The 6,586-nt window shown below is 36.0% G+C and overlaps 1 pseudogene; it reads left to right on the top strand.

Moving 5' to 3' along the window:
* Nucleotides 1-4,575: 4,575 nt before the first annotated feature.
* On the top strand, nt 4,576-5,001 carry LOC144252015 (Golgi apparatus membrane protein TVP23 homolog B pseudogene; annotated as a pseudogene).
* Nucleotides 5,002-6,586: the final 1,585 nt, after the last annotated feature.

Here is a 6,586-nt window from a genome sequence, read left to right on the forward strand (position 1 = left end):
GGCCCTCGTGATGATCTAATATGTGTAAGAAGCCTCATTGAGAAGAGAATCTCTCTCAGAGGTCAGTGAGGAAAATACAGGCTCAAATGACTCATTCCATACTGTACATAGGATGGAATCCTCAGTGGGGATTTTATATGTGTCAGAGACCTCAATGAGACATATATGTCTCTGAGGACTCATTGTACCTCATGTTACCTACAGAGGCCTCAGTACTTTTGGTTGACTCTCAGAGGGTCTAAATCTGTGTGGACTTCTGGTGCCCCAGAGCACTCAGTGTGATATTCCTTGAGTGTCAGAAGCCTTGATTAGGATATTTCTGAATGACAGAAGCCTCAGGGTGGATATTATATTGATTTCACTGTCCTGTATGAGGATTATATCCATTTCAGAGTCCTCAGTAAGAATACCATTAGTGTTTTGGGGCTCAAATGAGATAGGGTGTGAAAGTCAGAGGCCTCAGGGAGGATTCATGTTGGCTTTAGAGGAAGACTCACTGAGGATGTGATTTGAGTGTTAGAAACCTTTCTGAGGCTATTATAGAGGCTTCATATAGATATTAAGTGTCAGAGTCCAGTGCCAGGGTATTACCAGAGTATCTGAGGCTTCACAAACCCATACCCTTGAATGGGATCAAGGTCACAGTACAGATATCCTGTTCATGGCAGTGGCCTCAATGAGGATATGTGGAAGATGCTTCAGTGACAATATAATGTGTTGGTTACAGGCTTCACTTTTGACATCATATTTTGTAGAGTCGGCAGTAAACTTACTATACTTGTCAGAGGCCTCAGTTTTCTCCTATAGAAAGGGACCTCTGTGAGTACATGATGGCAGTACCAGAGGCATCAAGAAGACATTCCAAGTGCAAGAGACCTCTGTTATCCAATTATACATCTCAGATGTCTCTAATACTTTATTGTTAGTATTAGAGACCTCAGTATGACTCTTATAGATACTGTAGGTGTCAATGTAGATATTAAATATTTCAAAGACCTCAGGAAGTTAGAGGCCTCGGGGAGTATATTATGCCTCTCAGATGGTTCAGGGAGTATTTTAAATGCACCAGCCACCTCAGCAAGGCTATTCCTGAGTCAGATGTCTCAGTACCAGTACTTCATTATTGTCAACAGCCTCAGTGAGGATACCATTAGGGTCACATGCCTCAGTGAGAATACTAAATGCATTTGAATCCTTAGTGACAATGGGACTTGTTTCAAAGGACTTATGATATCATATGTTTTAGAGTCTTCTCTGAGAATATTATAGTTGTCAAAAGAGTCAGTAAGTAATATATTATATGTCAGAGCCCTCAGTGAAGTCAGTGTCTTTTTAAATAGTTTCATGTGTTTAGTGAGAGCTCTGAATAAAAATATTATTGTGTTTCAGAGGCCTCAATGTGGTTTTTCTTATTTGTCACAGGCTCTCATGGATATTTTATGACTGACACAGGCCTCAGTAATGATATTGAGCATGTTAGAAACCTCTGTGAGGACATGATATGTCAAAGCCCTCATTGATTATATGTGTATAGAGGACTCAATGAAAATATTATAGGTGTCAAAGAGTTTAGTTTTTATGTGAGTTTTAGAGATCTTATTGAGAATATTTTTTGTATGACATAGACTTCCACAAGGATTTCATATACATGTCAAATGCCTCAATGAAGATATTATATTTTTCCTAGTTCTCTGTGAGTATATCTTATGAGTTTGAAGGTTTGACATGTTATTTTCTAGGGGTCTCCATGTGTATGTGATATCAACCAGTGGTATCATTAATGATATTTATTGATAACAAACTCATATTATTTCAGTGCATACTATATATGTTAGAGTCTTCATAAGGATATTATATTGTATTTAAAGCCTCAGTGAAATGTTTTATAAGTGTAAAAGGCCTAATTGAGGGTATTATACTATTCTTTCCTGTTAAAACAAAACGGGAAACGAATGGTCAAAGCTATTCCCAAATGCTTCAAGCAGGAATGAAGTAAGCAGCAAAGTACTATAGAGTTGGATAACAAACAAAATCTTGGAGTAAATATCCAGATGCTCATTTATTTACAAATAAATGACTAAGCAGATAAACAAAAGAGGCTACATAAAAACCTCTTATCCGGAATTTCAAGTAATTGAGGTGGACATTTGGCCCTCAAGGAGTTAGGCCTAACTTCCCACTCCTTAAGAGGGGGCTCTGGATAGTGACTTAGTCCAAAACAATATATATAATGTGTACATGTAGAGAAACATAACTTCACAGTGAGAAATCTGGTAAACATTACATCAGTCCGGTGAGCACCTTGAGGATATGAAATGAAGAACAGCACTTCATCTGTAATCTGCTTTCCCCATTCCATAACCTGTCTACATATGAGAAAAACATCAACTGAAAATCTAAAAAGTACCTGACAGGTACTCCTCAACTGTCAGGTCCTCCTCAACCATCAAGGGCATCAAGAAATTAAGGTCAGAGAAACTGTCGCCACGAAGAAAAGCCTATGGAGACAGGATGACTGTCTTGCGGGATCTTAGATGGGATCCTGGAACTGAAAGAGGCTGTACTGAGAATCCAAAGGAAACACAGACATTAGTTAATAAGAGCATATCAGTATCTGTTTATCATGAAAAATCATGTATGAAGTTAACACATCTGAGATAGCTCACGTAAGTCATAAGAGAAAAAAACTGGGTAGAAGTCACATAGTAGATCTCTGCATTTTTTTGCAATTTCTGTGTAAACATAAAACTTCTCTAAACTAAAATCTTAAGATATGGCTATATTTTTCAAATACCTGCTCATTTAATTACTCAGAATGTCAATTACTAATAATTGACATTCTTAACTAGTTCTGCATTTTGTTAAGAGCATTTATAACAAAAATGTGTCAAACTAACATAATGTAAGATAAATACTTATTTTATATGTTTTATGTTAAAGTAATAATATGTTTAAACTTATCATTATTTATTTTGCTATTGCTAGGTTATGGATTTTCTCTCTAAAAATTTCAAAACTTTAGAGAAAAAATCTACATTTTAGAGACACTATTTCAAGTCATGGTTGAACTTTTTCAAAAGAGTCATGATAAAAAATATGTTACAAGAGCAGATTGATTCATTGTGAATGAATCATTGATCCCAAGGAATTCTTATCTTTCGTTTGTTTCTATGTATACCCTTCAACAGTAATAGCATCAAATATTTGCCACTAGGAAAAATATTTAAACGAAAAATGTAAACAGAATTTGTGACAATAACTTATGATGCTTTCTAAAAAAAGAAAAATTGAAAAGAATATCAAAGTCAGTTTCCTCCATGATGTTCTTCAGAAGTGGTGAAACTAGAGAAACTTCAATGGAAGCATGGTTTATGAGTGATCTTAGATATTCTCGTGTTTTATGGGGAAATTATATTTTAGAAATCATAAAAAATATTGGCTGCCCAAACTCTTGAATGTTTTCAAATGTAGTTGAATTTCTATGTAAGTTTCTCATTGATATAGCTAGTCATAAAGCTAATAAAAACAAAGAATCTATGGGGCCAGGATGTAGCTCAGTGGTGGCATACCTTATCCAGAATTCAGGAGGCCCTGGGTTTGATCCCTAGCACCACAATTTTTTTGTAAATCAATGCCTTATTTGTGTAATCAAATAGAAAGTGAACAATCACCACTCTTAGGAAAATGTTAAGTCTGAAAAACAGTTAAGAATCAAAATACTCTTACAATAGAAATAGCCTATTGTGACCAGAGGTGTCACATCATAAAGTATATTCACATTAAATATCCTCTCAGAACAATAAAAAAAAAAACTTTGATGACCATTTAGAAGGAGAAAATGGCTATAATATAGATTAGAAAATTATTAAGAAATTAGAAACATGAGGTGAGGGGCTGTGGGCACGGAGAGCGGCTGGCCTAGGCTTGGCGGGTGGAAGGGTCCCTCCTGCAGGGTTTGTGGAGTGAGCCGGGCGCACAGGGGTGGTTGTGTTGTGTCCCCTCTGGCTGTCCGTCTTGAGGAAGACCTGAGTGGGCGGGAAGGATGAAGGACCAAGGATAGTTGTTGTGGAGGTGATCTGGGTGCTCCGAGGCCCTCATAGGAGGAGTGACCCAGGAATCCCCAAGTTCAGGAAGCTTGGGGGTGTGGAGAGGAGAAGCCCATCCTCAACCAACGCCAAGTGCTGGGCGGATCTGATGTTGGGCTGCAGAAATGCTCTGTGTGGTGGGTGGGGTGCTGGTGGTCTTTTTCCTCGGCCCATCTTGCACTTCATGCACTCGAGGAAGTGAAAGGGGTGCAGCCTCCAGGCACCTCTTCAGCTCCCTTGTGACCTGCCCTGTAGGGGGTACCCTGCAATCATGTAGGAATAGGAGATGCTGGCAGAGCCTTACACTCAGGACAGCAATGATGACACTGAAGATGTTTCACTGTTTGATGCAGAAGAAGAGACAACTAATAGGCTAAGAAAATCTAAAATCCGACATCCAGTGGCATCATTTTTCCATTTGTTCTTCTGAGTCTGTGCCACTATAGTCTATCTTCTCTGTGAATTGCTCAGGAGTAGCATTATTGCTTGTATGGTGACAATTATCTTGTTGTTGTCACGTGACTTTTGGGCAGTGAAGAATGTCACAGGTAGAGACTGATGGTAGGCCTTGGGTGGTGGAATCATATTGATGAGGATGGAAAAAGTCATTGGGTGTTTGAGTCCAGGAAGGCATCTCCTCAGGAGAATAAAACTGTTTCAGAAGCTGAATCAAGAATCTTTTGCTTAGGACTAATTGCCTGTCCAGTGCTGTGGGTGATATTTGCCTTTAGTGCTCTCTTCTCCCTCAGAGTAAAATGGTTGGCATGGTTACCATGGGTGTGGTGCTACAGGGTGCCAACCTGTATGGTTACATTAGGTGCAAGTGGGCAGCCAGAAGAATTTAACCAGCATGGCTACCTGGTATCTTGGAATGCAGTTTTTAAGACAAAACACCAGAAATGAACAGACTTCTTGAATAGAGAGAAAATTATGTTTTCTGTGATATTGGGGAATGGCTGAAGAGATTCTTGATTATGAATTGTTTAGAGCTCAGTCCAGTGTAAAAAGGAGCATTGATTTTTGTTTGTTTGTTTTGTTTTCACTTGCAAAGTTACTAAAAAACTGTTTTCTTTTTTTAAACAAAGTTTTAATTTTCTTTTTCTAGTATTTGAGGCTGGGAAGTATGATGTCATTAAGAACATTTTCAGAATTTATTTTATGGTGTACATATGTATGCATATAGTAATGTATCCGTATATCCCAAATTAATGTGTTAGTTTACATATGTTACAGAGATATTTGCATTTTGATCCATAGAATATAGGATGTTCTTAATCTATCTCAAAGTTATGTGTGTTTACATATTATTTCTATAGGTTATTTTCAGAAATAAGTTGATTTCATGATTAAGAGTAAACACTTGGTTTCTGTATGAGTTAAAAAAATTGTTAATATTAAATATATACTTCATGTTGAAATTGTTTACCTTAGACATGCACAAGTGAAACTAGTTTCTAAAATTTTCTTTTATTTTTATACTTAAGGTCTAAACAATAAATGGAATCTTTATAGTTTATGTTTAAGGGATACCCAGGGATTGCTGCTGTTCTATTTATTTCATAGAAAGGATAGTCATATTTTATTTTGCAACTTCCTGGAAACTCTTCAGTGGTCTCTGGACTAATAAAATCTTTTAGTACTAAATGAATATTATTCTTATGTCATAGTAAAAATAATCATTTAAATACTTGGCATAATAAATACCTAAAGACATTTTATGAATCTATTTTTTCTTGCTATAATGGGGATATTGTAAATCATACATCTGTATTAATAATTTTTCTTAAACAAGGCAATATATTTAACTGTAAACTAAACCAATCTACAAATTATTGTCGGCAGTATTAGATTCTGTTGAGATACTTCAAACTTTGTTGCAGTCTTTTAATCAGCAGATTATGTTGTAAATGTATTTGTACATTGTTAAAATATGTTTAAAGATGTTTTGTTTTAGTTGAATAAATGTGTATTGGAGTGAAAAAAAGAAATTAGAAACATGATAATGACATAAAGTTCTCTAGGCCATACTAAGCACTTTGAACTGTAATCACAGCTATTTTGTAGACTGAAGCAGGAGGATCACAAAGTTCGAAGCCAGCCTCAATACCTCAGGAACTTAGCAAAATCCTGTCTCAACATAATATTTTAAAAGGGCTGAAATTCATTGCTTGCCTAACATAGTCAAGGTTATCAGCTTAATTCTCATCACCATAAATAAATTTAAAAGAATACTCCAAACCAAGCATATAATATGAGACAACTGGGGCATTTATAGAAAAAGGTGGAAACCATTATGTTGAATACCCCAAAATAATTCAACTATATTTAATTATTTTTCAGCTCATGATATTAACATGTCTAGTCTCCACTTATATTACTTCATTAAAATATGGTTAAAAGGGTATGTATGTTTTAAATGATTTCAAAATATGAGTTATACTCAACTCATATTTTGAAATCATTAATATATAATATAGAGCACCAGCATTTATATAAAATGA

Source organism: Urocitellus parryii, unplaced genomic scaffold (genome assembly GCF_045843805.1).
Source record: "Urocitellus parryii isolate mUroPar1 unplaced genomic scaffold, mUroPar1.hap1 Scaffold_3535, whole genome shotgun sequence".
Lineage (NCBI taxonomy): Eukaryota > Metazoa > Chordata > Mammalia > Rodentia > Sciuridae > Urocitellus > Urocitellus parryii.